This window comes from Rhododendron vialii, chromosome 12a (assembly GCF_030253575.1).
Source record: "Rhododendron vialii isolate Sample 1 chromosome 12a, ASM3025357v1".
NCBI classification, from domain to species: Eukaryota; Viridiplantae; Streptophyta; class Magnoliopsida; order Ericales; family Ericaceae; genus Rhododendron; species Rhododendron vialii.
In genome coordinates this window covers 1,293,475-1,313,818 of record NC_080568.1, presented here as the reverse complement: position 1 = coordinate 1,313,818, position 20,344 = coordinate 1,293,475, and the positions used below count along the sequence as shown (strand labels likewise).

The 20,344-nt window shown below is 38.8% G+C and overlaps 1 pseudogene; it reads right to left on the bottom strand.

Moving 5' to 3' along the window:
* The window catches only part of LOC131311539 (rRNA (cytosine-C(5))-methyltransferase NOP2C-like), a 109,996-nt pseudogene extending 90,229 nt beyond the window's left edge, over positions 1–19,767 (bottom strand).
* Between the last annotated feature and the right edge of the window lie 577 nt (positions 19,768–20,344).

The window sequence follows — 20,344 nt, the reverse complement described above, 5'->3', positions numbered from 1 at the left end:
AGTAGATTCAACAAGCGTTTTAATGGTTCTATCCACGTGCGAACAAGGGTTCGGAACTTTTTGTGGCAAGCCGCAAAGTTTGGCCAACTTTAGCAGTTTGGAAGCGGCGCCCGGGGCGCAAGTCAATGCGCCTGAGCCATATACCCCAACAATTTCTGGCGCCCGAGGCGCATTGAACTGTGCCTGAGACGCATAAGAGAACACTTAGATGCCCATTACACGTAAATTGCCCTAATTTTTCTTCCGCTTCCACAACCGCACCACCTCCACCATGCCATCACCTCACATACGCTACCACTCTACAACAGATCACTTCATTACCTGCATCACATCCTCATCACATAAACCACCATAAATTCACTAGTTACCACGACTGTCGGCCACCCCCAACAACCGCCTTTCCCGCCATCAAAAAAAATAGCATTGAGATGGAAAGGGTAAATGGTGATGGTAGTTTGTAGAAGGTCCGCATAATCTGTGAATGTGGGCGCAGGAAAGAGAGGGATAGAAGCGTGATGGGTTTGAAGTTACATCCGGTTGAGATTGTCTGGATATTTGAAGTTATGCAATCATGGTAAGTGGGCAGTTTTATTCTTAGATGGAGAAGACGCATTGCAAGGGAAGAGGCAAGCACAAAATTTACTAACGTAAGGAGCGGGAAAATTTAGACACCAAAAAACAAGTGTGACGATTTAGCTGTATTGCAATCTGAACCCTCAAAAAATAGAAGTAACCAATTTTAACCGTTAATTTAGCATGCCACGAAGATCGGTCCATGGACTTATATGTACCTTTTCTAAAACACTACTTGTTATATAGACTAGCGCATGCTCAGGCCTAAAGACACGACTCGAAGAAATTGGCATTCAACAAATTAAAGTGTCGTTAGCCAGGTTTGAGGATATTGTCTGACACACCCACATAATTATATTGCAATGAACCCCAATCACCCATTCTACTTGCTGACGACCCTGACTATTTTGGATCCAACCACACCATTCAGAGTCGGTCACAGTTGAAGAAAACACAATCATCTTTGTATGACCAACATAAGATTAACACTCTAGAAAGATCACTTCACTATCTACGAGATTTAAAGCAGTGCAAAAAAGGTGAACATAAAGGTTTCGTCTGTTTCGATGTAAAATGTTTTACAATGTAAAATATTTTCCATGTAAAATGTTTTTTCTGAAAACAAACTTCAAACTTTTATTTTCTAGTATTTTGTTGGCACTTGAAAATATTTTCAGAAATTGACAAAATAGTGGAGAGATTTGAGAATATTGGAATTGAACGTAGGTCAGGACCGACAATCGAAGAAACTAAGCAGTGAAAATTACAGTTGATGACAGCAGGTTCATTTCGGAAAATAACTTACGGAAAATTTATGGGCAAGTCATTTTCATCCAATTAATGAAAAAATTTCTCATTTTTTACACAACCAAATACTGAAAAATAGGTAAAACATTTTACCGGAAAATATTTTACCCCCAAACAAATGGAGCCAAAGGATCACACATTTGATCTCGAGTTTGGGCGGGTTTGAGGTGTTTAGCCTTTTTTTTTTTTTTTTTTTTGGTGTTGCTGGTGGTTTTTTGGCTTTGATTTTGGCTATATCTGTTTGGCTTTTCGGCTTCTTGTTGATGGGGTTTAGGCTGTATAGGGTGTGAGGCTCGTTAGGGTCTCTGGCTGCCTCTATATATGTTGAGGTTCTGTCGGTTTTTTGGTGGTCTGTTGGTGTCTTGCCTTCTTTTAGGTTTCGGGTGACTTTTACCGGAATGCCCTTGATCCTTTTAATCTTTGTAATTCTTTATAAAGATTAATAAATTCTTTTTGCTTAGAAAAAAAAAAAAGAATCACACATTTGCAAATAAAGTAAAATAACCGATAACACAATGGAAAACAAAAAAAAATGGCCATTAAAAGGTACTTGTATATTTCTCTTATTTGTACCTTCCTTTTTTCTTTTCCATCTTTTGTCCTTCGATGATTATAATTCAAAAAATATATATTCTTTCCGACTCCTTTAAGGTAAAATCATTTTATGCTTTAATGTGTAAATAATTTTGAATCATACTTACTTGAGTTAGAAAGTAGACTCAAAGAGATTTTCAACTATTTTAATCATGTACAAATCAGAGTTCGAAAGTGTCTGTGGCAAGCCAGAAGTTTGGCCTAGTTTGCACTTTGGAAGCTACGGCGCCCCGGGCGCAACCTAATGTGCCTAAGGTGCATAAAATACTAATAGATGGACATTACGCATAAATTGCTCTCATCTTTCTACCGCTGCCACCACCACACCACCTCCACCTCCACCACCGTCACCTCACATGACCTACTACAATAAAACAATCCCTCTACAATGATCACTTTCACTATCTACAAGATTTAGAGCAGAACACAAAAAATGAATGTAAAGAATCACATGTTTGCAATCAAACTAAATAACCGTTTACGCAATGGAAACCAAAAGGAAAAAGGATGAGATCAAAGCATTAATAGTTACAGGGATATTTCCCACTTTTGTTCTTGTCTTCTTTCTATCTTTTTGTCCTTCGATGATTAGAATTTTCAAAAATGATTTTTTTAACTCCTCGAAGGTAAAATTATTGTATGCTAAATTTAATGTGTAAATAATTCTGAATCATAATAACTTGAGTGAGAAAGTAGACTCAACAAACCATTCAATAATTCTAACCACATTGAAATTAGAGTTCGGCAGTTTATTCGGCAAGCCACGAAGTTGCAATTGGCCTACTTCGCTATTTGAAAACTGCGCCCGGGGCGCGACACCATGTGCCTCAGCCACATAACTGAACAATTTCTGGCACCAGGGCGCATTTGCTTGCGCATAAGAGAATACATATATAGACGCACATTACGTGTAAATTGCCTTCACTTTCTACTGCTACCTCCATGGCACCACCGTCACCTAACAGACATTACCAACGTAACCCTACCCAAAAGGTCGAGGCTCTGATTATGGATGGGAATTGGGTGCTGGATGAGATAGCCCAATATGTGGATGTTAACACCTTTGAGGCCATCAATGCTATCAATCTTCCAATGTATACTCAGAATGCTGATCACCCTACATGGGTGGGGTCTAGGAATGGAAATTTTACTATCTCTGCTGCTTATGATATAATTAACAAAAATGACACAGATTTGAAGGGTTGGAAGTGATATTGGAAAATCAAAATGCCTAAAAAACTCAAAACTTTTATCTGGTTTATCCTTCACAATAGCTTCCAACAAATCATCTTCGTGCCAGGAGAGGTATGGCTACCTCGGACTTATGTCCAAGGTGCAATACTTGCTCCGAAAATATCACTCACTTGTTTAGAGAATGCAACAAAGCTAAGGACCTTTGGAGTTGCATTCCCTCTAGCCACTTAATGAGAGGGGACACGGATACTATGAGTTTTGAGTGGATATCCCTTAATATATATGCGAAGCAACAGCTAGAGAGGTGGGAATTGGAAATGGTATCCCATGGCATATTGTTTTTGTCACTACTCTTTAGTAGATTTGGAAGGATAGAAATAAGAAAAGTTTTGAAAATATTAACATACTTCCGTCTGTCAGTGCCAGGATAATTATTTCCTATTCCCAGGAAATTGTTCAAGCATTCAAGTCCCCTCTCCTTAGTGGCCCTCATACTGCATGCCTAAACTCTTGGTCCAAACCACTTGCAGGTGACATCAAACTTAACATGGATGGGTGCTGGTACGAGGCTACTGGAAGAGGGGGATTTGGAGGACTTTTCAGAGATCATAACGGCGATTGGATCATGGGTTACTACGGGAAGGGTACTTTCACTTCGAGTTTGGAAGCTGAGATATATATGGAGTGTACATAAGGGCTTGGAAATTATCTTGGAGAGGAAATTAGAAAACGTGAAGATAGAATCGAACTCCTTCAATGCTGTGAACTTGATGAATGAAGGCAATCCAAGACTCCATCCCTAAAGCGTGATGATAAATGAAGCCCACCATCTCATGGCTCATACCAACACCACAATTGGCCATACTTACCGATCAGCCAACCAATGCGCAGATTATCTTGCTCGATGGGGAGCTGAACAAGATGAAAATCTTGTATGATGGAAATGCCCGTTGCTATGAGAGAGTTTGTTTTTAGAGATAGCCTGAACATTAGGCAAGTTTTAGACTAAGTTTAGTTGTTACCTTCCTTCCTTGTTATGTTTATTATGTTGATACTCTCGATGTGGTACTTTGCTTCGTAAGTGTTTATGAATTTCTGTTTGACTGGAAAAAAAAAAATTACACTACCACTCTATAACCATTAATACTTCACCTTTTTTTTTGAACAGTAACCATATCACTTCACTACCTGCATCACATCCTCGTCACATAAACCACCATCACTTGACTAGCTACCATGACTACCGACCACCCCCCATGCAACCACCACCAACCCCACCCACCATCAACAAAATTAACGTTGAGATGGAAAGGGTGAGTAAATGGTGATGGTGGTTTGTAGAAGGTCCGCGTGATCTGTGAGAGGGGCAGGGAAGAGAGGGATAGAAGCGTACGTGATGGGTTTGAAGTTACATCAGGTTGAGATTTGCTGGATATTTGTAAGTTATGCATGACATGGCAAGTGGCCTGGGCAGTTTTATTCTTAGAAGGAGAAGACGCATTGCAAGGAATTAAAGAGGAAAGCACGTAGTTTTAGAATCTATTTGGACTAGTAGTTTAATTTATACTCCCTCTTTAATATAAGTACTTATTTTTCAAAGTACTTATATATTTTTGAATTAAATGTGTATTGTGTTTTAAGACAATGATCTATCTCGTAAAATGAGAAATAAATATTTAAAAAATAAAAACTTTAACAAACGAGACCTCAGTCCTCCCACGTCATGTCCAACTTGGAATGGATTGTGAAATTAGTGCAAATTTAAGTTCAATAACGGAGGACATGGATCATAAACTTAAAGAATCGATGAAGAACTATGACCAGTACTATTCAATGGCGGAGCTACATTAGGTTTGGGTGGGGCCACTTGGAGATTTTAATTATTTTTATTTTTAGTTGGGAATCGATTTCTACAGTTTCTTTTTTGATATTCACACTCCCTTTTTTATCTTTTAGCATAAAAAAAATACATACACTAACACTAAAATCCAAAAAAGAACTAGAGTATAGAAATCAATTCCCTTTTAGTTTCACATGTTAAGAAAACATCTTAAGCGAGGACCTCCATCCTAAACAAATCCGATACTATGGAGCATAAGATATCCAAAATTAACAGAAAGCACAAACATGTTTAAGAGGTTATATTATTAACAAGTTAGGCCTCATTTCACTAAGGAAAATAAGTACTTATTTGAATATTTTTAAAATAAGTAATTATTTTCTAAATTAAATGTGATATATTGTGAGAGAATAACCTATTTCGTAAAACAGAAAATAAGTGCTTAAAAAATAATAACCTTAGCAGAACGGAGCCTAAGTCCTCCCACGTCATGTCCAACTTGGAATTGATTGTGTTAGTGCAAATTTAAGTTCAATAACGGAGGACATCATAAACTTAAAGAATTGATGGAGAACTATGACTTGTATTCAATGGCGGAGCTACATTACTACATTAGGTTTGGGTGGAGCCACTTGGAGATTTTTTATTTTTTTTTAAGTTGGTGGGGTTTGAATTCTCATCTAGTGCAAAGAATATAGCGCGTTCATGACTTAGCTGTCTCTCAATTTGCCAAACTAAAATAACGCTCCCATAGTCACTTTAAAGTTTTTCTTTTTAAACAAAAGAAAGAACACCACGTTTTATGATTTTCATAGTCCGATTTTTTTTTACCGCAAAGTCTGACCTCTAATTCCAATATACTTAATCAATATTCAAAAGTTCATTTTTTCCAGAAATTTTTTTGCTCTTAGTTCAGCCCCTCCCAAGTAGAGATCCTAGCTCCACCACTGCCAGTATTTGTCATGTAAGAAAGAAGTGTTGGTCCGCTTCAAGCATCATTTATATGGGAAATGCAAAGGTGTCAAAAATATATCCAACACCTATCAATAAAAGAAGCTGAAATCTGACTCTGTGGCTCCTGTTTTACCAGATTTTTTCAATTGAGCCCTTCAATCGAGGGTCCTCTAGCTTTGAGCAGAAATCCGGTGGGCCCAGCAACTAAACACACACAAACACGGGATTAAATAACGTGGGGGATTGATAGTCAAATCCTGCCTCTAATCCCCCCAAACAAACACGCCGTATGTATGTATATAATTACTCCAATACTTTGGCGACTGTGTTTAGGTACCACATTTTGAATATCATATGATGTTTCATCAGAGCATCGGTAGAGTGTGCCCCATTCTTTTTTTTGAACAATGAAAAAGGAATTTTCCACCCAAATCTTCGTTTACCTTTCCTTCCGCCCTTTTTGATGGACTTTGCTACCATTGAGCCCGCAATATATCTTTAATTCCATTTGGGCCCATAATTAAATAAATCGGCCCATCAGAAATCACGACATTTTCATCTGAGGTTAGCCCAGCAACTTCAGCAATAGGACCAGGACCTACGGGCTACACCCTCATTCAAGGCCCACGGATTCGGGAAAATGACGGCCCAGGACATGTTTTGATAATTAATACCCGCCAATGACAAATTAAGAACATTTGTTAATGCTGAAAATGTCCTTAACGGGTATTAATTATCAAGACATGTCCCTAGCCGTCATTTTCACAAGATTCGGGAAAATGACGGCCCAGGACATGTTTTGATAATTAATACCCGCCAATGACAAGTTAAGAACATTTGTTAACGCTGAAAATGTACTTAACAGGTATTAATTATCAAGACACGTCCTTAGCCGTCATTTTCCCTAAAGATTCTTTTGAGGACCGGCCCGAAATATCCCCCACCCAATTTGAATTGCTACTACTATGACCTTTGGTATTCACTTCCAATGGCACCCGTATAACATCAATGCTGTCAACAAACCTCACTCCTTTCCCAGGCCCGGCCCTGGGCATAAGCCCACCAAGCCACCGCCTAGGGCCTCCAAATTTTGGCCCAGTTATAAGACCTCCAAATGTTAAGATATATTAAGAAAAATGATTTTGTCACTCTTCTTTTCTCTAACGACACTCCCCTTTGTGTTTCTATCTAATGATTTTTTTTTTGTGAAAAAATAGGAGAGCCGAAAAGGGGAGTGGCAAAATCACTTTTCTATATCAAAGACTCCGTATTATCAATGTCAGTACTTAAAATTGCACAGCTACGCTGTGCAGCAGCTGTTAGATCTGCGCCTTCATGCCAAGAGGTTGCTTGTTCAACACTTACAGTATTTGCATTTTTCAACGCGACACCACTTTGAATTGATGATTGTCACCACCTCTAAACTCATCTTGGTTAATTAACTGTTACCCATGGATCCACCTTTAAATATTGGTATCCTCGATCGGCCTCAGCAAATCTTCCTTTCTGTTGAAAGTTGCTTCCTTAACAAAGACTAGTTTCATATCTTCAACCCGCATCCCATTTGTTCTTGCTATGGCCATGCCGGCCAGCCGGCAAACACGTGGAAATCATTGCCTCACCAAACCGAAGCGATTACCAGTTTCTTTTTACTCCTTTCGAGTGGGATGAAAGAATCTTTTACGACCCCATAGTGAATGTCTTTCTCATCAAATTTTGGTCAGCTCCTAAAGGTAGATTGTCCACAAAAATGAACAATTTCTGTTCATTGCTGGTATTCATTCACTGTGGACTGCTTCCTGTTCTTGTTGAATGCAGATGTAGCGGTTTTCCTTAATCCAATTGGTGCCACCTCTATATCCAAATCCCGGTTCCGCCCCAGCAGGTGTTGTGTCCTCCAAAATTGTCCACAAGTAAAACTCAATGCCTTTGACAGAACTGGGGCCAAAGATGTAATTGAATGTATATAATCAGGCATGAAACTGTCTCAACTGCATCACCTTCCACCATTCAAAAACCGCCTCAACTGTCTCTTTAATCTTTCAATCCCAGGTTTTCATTTCTTCTCCAATTTTGACAGAACATATCATCCGGCTGCCACAAAAGAAGGATGAACAGAGCGCTTTTCTTCCCAATCAGACAAAGAAATCACCTCATAATTTTTCTGGCACATTCTCTTTGAAGGTCTTCGGTGACACATTTTTGCATCTCTTATTGTTATCGTGTACTGATATTGTTATTGTTATAGTTGGAAGTAAAATTTGTATCTTTTTTATCACAAGTAAAATAATTATCGACTTTGGAATTATACTTTATTTTATGCTTCAAACCCAGCAGTTAAAAAAGGTTTGGGTGAACATGGTACATGTATTTTGCATCATGTACAGTAGATCACATATGATACATATCTAACAGATGTATCAACCTAATTTGCAACTAAACTAAATGACCCCATTTTTCCAGCAGCCCTGGGTAATAGAAACACGGTTGAAATAAACCATATCAGAAACATCAAGTTGTACAACAAACCAACATTGGTGCACGAAATATTTGACCATATTCAATCACCAAACTATGCTGTTAAAGAACATCAAGACTCTTGTTGAATAAATCAACTCACAACTACAAACTTCCCCATATCCTAATTAGCAAGCCACCATTTGTGCTACAAATGTTTGACCAGCATAATTGAAGTAGAATGAAAATTTTGAAGAAAGTCAACCAACGTAACATCTTACAACCAAATGGATTTCACACTCGACATACCCAGTTGTGGATGTATAATTCATGTACTTATCAAAATAATGTGTTTTTGCATACCCTCTAACAAGAGGGTTCCAACTAATCTCGCGATGGAACCTATAAACTGAAACTAACTCTCTCTCCATGGAATCGTTAAAGTGACTCAGCAATGAATGAAGCTGTATTTTTTCTTACTTGTGTCAGATTATTATGATTTTAATGACATGGGTATAAAAAAGAAGAGTATTTTCTTGATTTGTGCTTTGAAGGACATCAAATCTGACTGGTCTCCAGTTTAATGAGTCTAGGTAAGTTTTGGTAATATATGCTTTATTTTATCAACATTTGCAAAATCTCAAGTGAGCTTCCTATAGTGCAAAATTAGCAGATTGCAATTAGGAATAATTATTCAGCGCTCCTGGGGTACCATGTATCTTTTGTTGGGTGGTTGGGAGACAAGGGATCCACATTGGGTGGTGGCAATCTTTTATTTGTAGGGAGTACCACATGATACTACGAGAGTATTGAATAATTGGCCTTCAATTAGAGAATCAAAGCAATCGAAAATTCCTTCATGTTTTCAATTTGCAATTGCATTTATCAGTCAAATAAAAATGACAGAGAAGAGCACAGAATTTTTTTTTATGTTTTCAATGTCATTGTTCTCCATGAATCCAATAGCTCAATTGTCAATTTGCATAAGAGAGTAGGGAAGATTGCAGGATAGATATAGTTGTAGGAGATGACTAGAGGATGAGTACTTACTCAATGGACCCGTCAGACAGTTGACAACCACCAACAAGGCCAGATCCTCCAACTTGTGGATGCTGAAATGAAATGCAAAATCAGACTACATAGTTTTCTTTTCTGTGGGTCAGACTGCAAAGCTTGAAATATCAACAGCTAAAGTAAGACTTTTGAAGAAAACATTTCAAACTCTCAAAAACTCAAAACCATGCCTCGCCCAGAGAATTCCAAACTCAAAGTACCTCCAAAAAAGTACAACTACTTTGACAACAACCATTACACAAAGACGTCCTAAAGTGCAAAGGGAAAATGCATCGTTTTATGGCTCAATCGACGGTCCCATACAAAAACAGACAAACTAAGCGACCACATGGTTGCACCTCATTACTTGCACTTTTGGACTTTCATCATAAGTTTCATTTCTGTATACTATAGGATTCAGTAAGTGATACTCATTTGGATTTAAGAGGTTTGCATTTACTTTCAAGCAATTCTCCGAAGAAACTTCTGTGTGCCTCGCTTTTCTGCCAAAAATACTTGTACAGCAACCAAGATATGAGACTAGCTTTAGCTAAATGAGCCATCTACAAACGGGACATTTGTTGCAAACCTATTCCATCTTCAGGAATTATCACTTAGATAGAGCTTACAATTAACAGGAAGTAATTCATCTTTTTTGTATTCATATCACCGAAAAGGGTTCAGTAATTATCACTTGGATAGTGCTTACACCTAACAGGAAGTAATTCATCTTTTTTTGTGTTCATATCACCAAAAAGGGCTAGCAATGAGTGCTAAAGCAAACCTGGCCTATACCATTTCTTCAAGTGATCAACACAAAAGACTCACTACTTTATGGTCTTGCCCATTTCCTAGTAACTAGATAGTGGTCAAGGTTCTTTAAATCTTTAACCCCCATTATGTCCTATCATATACAAGGATAGTCCCAATTTGGTCCTTCCAACTTACCTTATTTATTAGCAAGTACAAAAATAGCCATAAAGTAAACTCTTCTCTCAATCTTGTTTCAAACCTAAACCTTACAATTCTTAATCGGTACAATCCCATTTATTTGTCCACATCCATTTGCAGAAATTCATTGAAGATAGATAATTGTCATATATCTAAGTATCTAACATCCTTATTCCTCCCACTTTTTCCCTCTTTATATCCAGTGCATTAGCACCTTAGGCCAAGCTCCCATACCACTCTTCAACCCCTTCCCTATCATCCTTCGAAGCTCCAATTAAAGCCATATTCTACATCAGCAAAGCATGCATTCAAATTTTCCATAACATGAAGTGCTATCCCTTGGTATTGTGCCATGTTTTCCATTAGGATCAATTCGCTTTCTTCCAAAAGCAAGTGCTGCATACCGATTTTTCAGCTGCCAGGAATTCAATCTCTGAACAAATAGATGCAGGAAGATGAAGCCATCCTCCAGAGTTCAATCTCAAGGATCCAGTCTCAGCCGCCAAGTGTTCCTCCCATTCCCTGCCCACCGCCTATCCCAGCCCCCTTACCAAGCCACTGGCATCCACTCCCTCCCCTTTCTCCAGGATGCCCCTCACCCACCATTATTTATGCAGAAACATTATAAACTACATCTAGGAAATTTCACTGACTTTTTCATAACATGTCAAACTTAGTATGATTCTCTATATTTTCGATATGGTAAACTATACTAGTATAGTGCAGAACTGAAGAACTAGTCATTTCTCCCTTATACGTCTAGTTAACTAATTAGTTTTTTTGTGGTGCCGTGACATGTTTTTGACTAATGAATGTCGGAATGCCCATATCAATGTGCATTTCAGCACTTCTAGATTAGGTGTTGTTCAATAAAACTGCAAGCTAGATGTTCAAAAATTAAGTAATGGAAAACTGAATGATAAATTGTTTAAGCTAAAACCCTATTTGGTAAAATATAAAGAGCAATCAAAACAAATGGTTCAATACAAAGATTGATGAGGTTTGATTATATCATGAAGATACTGTTATCTTTACTTTTAGTAATCGTCGCTAAGTGTTTGAGGTGGCGGTGGAAGGGCTATGCTGGAGAAATGGTAGTGATAATAGTAATGGTGGCAGGTGCAGGTGGTGCATTTGTGGTGAAGGGGCGGGTGATTGAAACGGTGTAAAGTGGTGGAGAGATGGTTGGAGCGGTGGTGGTTGTGGTGGAGAGATGGCTGCAGTGCCCACCAGATGAGAAACTGAAGGCAGCGCATGTAATGGTAGTGGTAGTGGTAGCAGTGGGGAAGTGGTGACAGTGGTAGAGTGGTTGTCCAATATGTAGTGGTGGTGGTAGTAGTGGCAGCGGTGGTGGTAGTGGCAGCAATGGTGGAGTAGTGGTACTAGTAGTCGTAGCAGCAGGAGTGGTGGTAGTGGTACTAGTGGCAGCCACCGGCCGCAGTTGTGGATGGTCGTGTAGGAATGGGGTGGTATAAAATATAGATAAATTAAGTCAGACTTAAATAAGCACTAGGCTATGTTATTTTGATAAATTTTTAGCCTATATATTTCAAAATCCACTGAACATTAAGCAATGTGAAGTATCAAACAACCCCTTAACCACAGGCTTTTCGTTCTTCCTTTCCCCTTCTGCATTCAATAATTGGAAAACATGAACTACTCTTTTTTCAGTTTGCCAACATACCTCTGCTACAAACACGACCTAAAAGGCCCCATACAATCTCACATTGCAGCGATTGGCCACAACTAAAGCAATGCACACTTTGGTTTTACAAGGAACATGAGTGTAAGGTATATAAATGAACCCAAGCTTCATCTTCCACTTCATTAAATTACTAATGTTGAAATTTAGCTTATTATTCAGTGACGTTTAAACCTCGCTAAATATATGAGAATCACACATCTCGCTATTTCCTTCTAGAGATGGTATCTGCCGAAAATGTGATTTGGTTCAGTACTTAGGGATGATAGAAATCATCAATGGAATGACAAGTGAAGCTTAAACTTGTAGTCAAACCTGTAATGCCAGCGACAGAAACTTATAGCCATCCAAAGCGTACCGGACCAGTGCTTCATTCTCTCCGGGGTTGATTGCACACCTGAAAATTGGAAGGAGTCATGTGAACCGTACTCTTCACAAACATAGACATGATTACTTACATGTGGTATCAAGTGCCAAGACCGTGGACAAGAGATGGGGGACCAATTCGGATACATGCACAAGGGCCACCACTAAACCGTTATTAGGAAGTTCTACAAGTGCAGCAAGGCACATCCATGTCTAATTGGATAAATCGACTCATAAACAAAGATCTTTTGCATATTTAACTGGTATAACAAGCAGGATGAAATATATCATGTGGGGGACAAGAGATGGAGGACCACTTCTGTATTGTACACCAATTAAGATACATGCACAAGGGCCACCACTAAACCGCGGGTAGGAAGCTTCTTCAAGTGCAGCAAGGCATATCCATGTCTAATTGGATAAATCAACTCATAAGCCCATTTAACTTGTATAACAAACAGGATGAAATATATAATCTCTTAACCAAAATGTTTTGAGAAGAATGTTGGCTTAAAAGACTTGAACAATGAGTACAGACGTGGAATATACGATAACTCCACCAGGGCAAACAAGCTGAACAGCCTCGTCAAACATTTTCCTCTGACACTTAGCGTGGTTCCTTAACCCTTCTATTGTTTCCTGCATCAAACAACAAATAACATTAGCCTTCTTGTTGAACCAAGAGGAAATAATGATGGAAAGGAAAGGAAAGAATAATGACTGGAGATGAATATACTGTAAATCAAGTTCGAGACAAAAGGAGATACATATACAAATAACAATCTTGAATTAAAGTATTGAACATGTTTAGGGATGTATTAACATGACAGGGACACATATAACAACATATGTTAATGTGGCCCTATTTATTGCAGCCTACGTCACATGGACTCTTCCAAATGCATGTAACATTCTTCTCGCCTGGGACACATGGGTAAGGGTGTGGGATACATGTCTGACACATGTACCTGATTAAGAAATTTGAATTTGGAACCCCTAACTCGCAAAAAGCATGCAATAGTTTTTGCACAAGGACATCATTCCATTGTCTAGAATGGAGTCAGACACAAGCCTTCAATAACAAGATGTTGGGCTACATCCCACCACTTGTAAGGTTCTTTAGAACCATAGTATAACCACTTTCAGTGTAGATATACTGAGGTAAGTAGAACTAGTATCAGTGTGTAGCAAATTTTACAATAAGTGTGAAAATGAGTTGAATGACATGAAGTGGAGGAAAACAGTGGAGAGGTGCATAAGTAAGATTATTTCTGTTCATATGAGTGGAGGTAGCAAATGTGAGAGCAGTTATGACCCGTGGGATTGTGGATACAAGCCCCCCGTTCTTGATAGATAGCTTACCGCCCTGCCCTTTATAGTAGCTACGATTGTCATGGAAGAAGAGCTTGTTTTGTATCAAAAAAGCATGATAAATTGGCCTGTAGCAAAAAGACATTCGTCCCACATATAGCAACCTCTCATTGGCTGCGTTCTTAGTGGTACACACTACCGCATGCATTGTGCATCTATCTATCTTACACAGCTTTGTGCACTCGACGAAGGTAGTTCTTTGTGAGTCAAATTCCTAGTCCTAGAATACAATTTCGAATATATTTACTTAAGCATAAAAGCCATATAAAGGTTCTGGTACTTGATCCACCAATATGCTAAATCTGGAGAAAATGAAAAACCAGCAAGAGGAAAGAAATGAGCACCACAACATTCACAGCACCCTCATAGAATGCTACTATCATCGTAATCAGCAATCATGGTAGGTTTATACCTGGAAATCTATTTGCGTACAGTGTGAATACAGAACGAATTTAACTTATACTCCAGACTGAAACCATACCAATACCATTAAGAATGAAATAAAGAAAAACCAATAAACAATCTTATGTATCAGTAGAACACTTTGTTCAGGAAAGTACTCAACCTCTCCAGCAAACAGTCGGGGTCTCAAACCAAGAGCAGAACAAGGAGCATCAAGGAGAACTCGATCGAAGCTATTTGGATTAAAACCTTCTGATTTTTCAACCCTACCACCTAAGCAATGACTTCTTCCACGCCCATTAATACGTCCCTGGATACTCTTCTGAAGGACAGCATTGCAAGCTTTAGTTGTTTGTGTTGCTTGCTCGTTGCTAACTGAAATATGAAGTTGTTTAGAGATGAAAGCAAAACTACTAGAGGGGCAAAATCATAATGTGCATATCGACAATGGATCCGGAACAAGCTTAAGTTCATCATCCCCAATAGCAGACACATGTACCTGCCAGGGAAGATCTAAGAAGCTCCACAAACACTTTAAAGACAGTAGTATGTCATGTCGGACACCAACACCCATTGGATTCCCTAACGCAGGTCAAACACTCTTCCATACGTGTCTTCTAAATTGTTAATTTATTAGGATGGAAAACCTTATGGACACTTGTGAAAGACAGGAAGTACATTGTTTTTACACATACTGATGCGGTCAACAAGAAGAGCCAAGAGGATTTTGGTAATTTCAGAAGGTTATAGTCATGAATTGTAGGCATTGCCCATGGATAATCTATCGGTCTTGTAGTTGGTTTAATCTACGTGAGACACATTTAGCTACATCTTTGCATTCATTACCGCCATCCATTATTAGGTTCATTTTATCAAATTAGAGTGTTTTGTTATTGCGATGTATATGACCCTCATGATTCATGTACTGATCAACAACACTTTTTTACTAATCTAACACTCGCAATAGCACGTTCTCTCAAATAGCAACAACTATCTTAAACCAAAACACACAAAATGTATTATAATAAGTAACATACAATTTGTGTTTCCAGTAGAATCATTGTCTGACCCTTCTTGGTAGGGGTGTGCAAAAAAACCGAGACCCGACCCAACCCGACCCGAAGGGTTTCGGGCGGGGCCGAACATATGGTTCGGTCGGGTACGGGTACACTTTTTCCACAAAAAAAAAAAAAAAAAAATCAAGTTTTCGGGTCGGGGCTCGGGGTGCTGTTTTTCTTACCTGACCCGACCCGACTCGACCAAATCCGACAAAAAACACACGAATTCATATAGTTTAGTTCGGTTTTGGTCGGACCCGACCCGACCCGACCAAAAAAATCGGTTACACGGACGGGTATCCCCCCTCCTTCGGTTCGGGTTCGGGTCCCAAAAAAACGTTAACCAACTAGTCGGGTCCGGGTTCGGGTCCGGGGCCTAACCCGACCCGTCCGACCCGTGCACACCCCTACTTCTTGGGTAACAAATGATGCAGTGTACAAATCGTTGGATTCACTTCTTTGCCGAACAGCTTTAAGAGCATCTAACTTGTATGTGGTTATACAATTCAAGCCCATTTCAGCAGCCAATTTTTGGATATCGAGAACCTACAAAATAAAATAAGTTCAGAAGTAACATAATAAAACCTTCGCCAATCAAAAAGAAACATAATGAAACCTTCAAGGGAATCTGCTTTTCATCATCAGAAAAGAAAAGAAAGAACATTTAGACATCAATATTCTCAGTTTCGGACTGAACACACGGTCCCAGCACAGGAGAAACATTAATGGTAGTTTAACAGAACTGACACACGAATTTCTCATGCAGTGGAATAAATTAACCAAATACGATTAAAGACCATTGATGTACTTGTTTAATTCATGATGCACTATGAACTTTGCACTGATACTTTAGAACTTTAAACAACAGCAAACTACTTTCTTTTGCAAAAGAACCGCTGCTTTGAGGATTGATAAGCATTGCCTTAATACCTTCAACATCTTAGCACAAGAGCACTAGGCAGAAACAGAAGCCCAAAGTATTCTGCCCGACAGCCCGAGTTAACTAATGTTGATTTTATTGGTTCTCTAATGGCTTTACCTGGATTCTTAATTTCAACATGCCCAAACCATTTTAAGATGACATCAAATCCGCATTTATACGAAAAAACTTTTAAAAGTTGTCAATATGAACCACACTTGACAAGAATTTTAAAGTAAATCCGTGCTAGCAAAGAAAATCAGATACCATCAGATAATTAACCGCAGCTTAAGCTGGGGACACGTGTTGTAAAGAGAACCTGGGGCATGGTTCCAAAAGAAAGGCGGCGCAATGTGCCCCTCACTGGTATTCTAAGAATCTGCAGGAGTGGGAAGTTGCAAGACGCATTAACCTTCATTGCAACTCCCCTCAGCAGTTTGATTTTGACATGGCAAAAAAACTAATAAACTAATATAATACTGGAAGACCGGCTCCTTATTTCTGGTGTTTGGTGGTAAGGAACAGTGCTTATGAAAGCAAACTGCATATTACTGCTGTATGGCATAGCATGTGTGACTAATTCAAATTCCACATCCATGGTTTAAAGTGGTAACCTTATTTGTTCATCCGTAGTTTCTGCACAGAACTGGCATCATTTGTTTGTCCACCCACTCCCAGACCGAGAGAACCTCCCTCCCAAAAGAATTCGTTAAGCTAAACTTTCAATGTTTGTTTTCCATTTTTACATTCTCCACAACATGCAACTTTTGTTATACCACAAGGTAGCATGGGATTGTCAAACGGCAACAGATACGGTCAAGTAAATAGTTGTCAAATATTGGATGGAATTGTGAATCAATATCTCCACTATCTGTTTCGTGAATCGTACTGATTCTGCCGTTGTATTGAGCCTAAAACGATGAAAGTACTGTTTTGGGTGATCATCATATAATCGCTTGCTTATATGGAAAGAGGTGTGAGTCCAAGGGGCTATGCATAAAGAGCCTTCCCTTCAACGCAGTGTCCAAGGGATTCTTGACTAACCCCCCATGCATCATCTTGGAATGATATGGCTACCATATTCTGGGTCAGGAAGCAAAAAGTGCGAGAAACACTAGAGGACTTCCATAGATTTATCCACAAAATGCCAAGATGCAATGAGCACTTTTGAAACCTTCATTCTAAACAATACTTTCAGGGCCAAGCTAGAACTAGACAATGTCAATTCTCATATTGGATACAATGAGAAGTGTTTAAATCACATACTTACTTTTCAAACAATAAAAAAAAAAAATGTTCTAGCTAATTTACATTCTCCCAACCATTACTACCATAACCACTCGACAGGAGAGAAAAATTCTAAAACTGTAAGAAAAACAGTTCATCGACAACAAAGTATGGTCAGCAACAACACTTCCATCACGAAAAGGAGAAGAAGCAGGGAGGCATGAAGAAACATCAGTAAGTACCAAGGACATGTGCTGTGACAATGCTTGGCAGATTTTGCAGGAATATTTCCCCCTCAAGAACATCTGAAATCCACAAGTTTCAGGAAACAGAAGATCAAAAGACGATCGGTACTTTTTGAACAGCAAGTATGAAGCTTTAAAAAAGATTCAACAACCAATGGTAAAATATCAAACGCGCAGAGACAGATAGATGAACCAGGAATGCACTAGTGCTTCTTATCTCAAATCTCAATATGCTTCAATCTGTAGTGATCTTTTGTTGCCCCCTGCTTTCTCTTTATCAGCATCCTGCTGAAAATTTCTCTTAGTTGGGTGGGGCAGGAAAGAAAAGGAAAAAAGAGTGGATAAAGAGGTCAAGCCATCAGACTAAGAGAAATATTCATCAGTAGTTGTTGATAGATACAACGAAAACAAATATAAGGAAAGAAAACCCAGTAATGTATATGCATCACTTCTCCTGGGTGTTCAAGTTCCTGTCATATTGTCTTCCACTCACAGCCATAAATTCCAATGCTCATATCTGGTTTGAAATGTCGTCCACCTTGGATGTGAACATCCTTATACTTTTTTTAATCCACATAAGCACACTCACATTGGAAAGATACAGAAATTCGTATCTTGCATGAAATGTTACCATGTTGAATTTGAACATCCTCATACTTTGACAATCCACATAAGCGCACACAATACAAACTACAGAGTCATGATACTCCACGACAAACACCCACATGTCTGTGTGCATATCACCTACCGCCCAAAAGTCCCAATTTCAACTCACAAATATTACACATGACAAGCAAGTGCTCCTATTTTACGAGAGGAAGATGCAACAAAATCGTGAAGAAGAATAACGAATAGGGAGATGATCACCATTGCAATATATTCAGAAGACTGATAGTTAAGATGTAATCAATAGCAAGCATGCTTCCCATGTCGCAGAAAAAATTGTACCATGAAAGGAAGGACGCTTAAATACTCTATCATTCACATCCAGAGCAGTTCCTTTTAGAACACAAAACATCCCAGCTCTTGACATCATTGTGGTTCCTTGGCCAATGTACAAGCGCTTTTGTTCCAAAAAATAAGGATCTACAACAAAAAAAACAAATAAATCAACCCTGACATTACAACAAATATTCGTGTCAGCAAAAACAGATTAGGGCAATAAACTTTGCTGAGCATTTCTTTGGATTTACCAAGAGAACAAGTCATAAGAAGGTAGAGAGAGTGAGTGGGTGGCGCCGGTAAGGTCAGTAGTTATTCTAGTTGTAGAGCTGGCATTGGAATGGTGAGAGAGGATTAGCAGAAGAGTTAGTGGTGCTATATTTTCCATCCACTTTATTAATAAAGGGCTATTACTGTTTGAATCTGATTTCTGTAGATGAAGCTCCTCGTTTCCTATCATTTAACTAAAACTTGATTGCAATTGCTACGCAATTGAAAATCTCAAGGGATGGTGTAACTACACCAAAGTGAGGGTACTTAGTACTTTACTGTATTTCTTCCAACTTTAGGGAAGTTCAGTGTTCTACCCTTAGGGAGACATTTTACAACGTCCATTTTTATTCACAGACAACATCGTGAAGTGAAATCTACTGCTAATATCCAACCACTTCCATCAAGTGGTATGTCACAAGTTTTTAATCATTTTATGGTTAAAACCTCAGTTCCCAAGAATCAAGGTTGAAAGAACAAACGACTGAAACATTTATGCAGAAAGTTATTCAGTTTCCTGAGCAAATAAGAGAGGATGTCTTACCTATGTCTGATCCCTGTAGGACCGTCCCACGTGTCATACCAACAACCCATCCACCATCCTGGCCAGGACATCCCCTTTCTCAACATGAGCACTACAACCCAATACACCGGGACATACACCTAGACAAGAAATACAAAAGGAAAACAGAAAGAATACCCAGTAATCATTGTTTGTCAGGATCACACGATGGATAGAGAAAACAAAGCCCAACATATGGATTTACAAGAATTCAACTATATAAAAGTTCTTCATTGACAAAATTTAAGTTCCACATTCCCCACAATGACAAGATATATATATATACACACACACACACAGTCCGGATCCTATAATCCCGATCGAATTGCGACAATCCAAGCCGCTCAAAGTGTGCAGAACATGATTTTGAGGGTACCCGTGAGAAATCAGCAAAAAAAATGATTGGGAAGGGCTTGATCCGAGCAGTTTTTTACTGAACGAGCAGTTTTTTACTGAACCGTTCAATAAAAAACTGTTCGGATCAAGCCCTTCCCGATCATTTTTTTTGCTGATTTCTCGCGGGTACCTTTAAAATCACGTTCTAATCACTTTGAGCGGCTCGGATCGTTGCAATTCGATCGGGGGGAGTCCCGCACGGTAGCAACGTGCGGGATCCCTCATTGGATCCGGACTGTATATATATATATATATATATATATATATATATATATAGAGAGAGAGAGAGAGAGAGAGAGAGAGAGAAGAAAAAACAACAGAAACACTAAATAGTTGATATGCAGTAACAACTAAATGATATGCAGTATCAACCACATTCCAAAGAAAAGGAAATCCTATGATCTGCATGATCCAAATAAAACAGTAACAACTACTTCGCAAACATATTTTAAGCAGCAGAT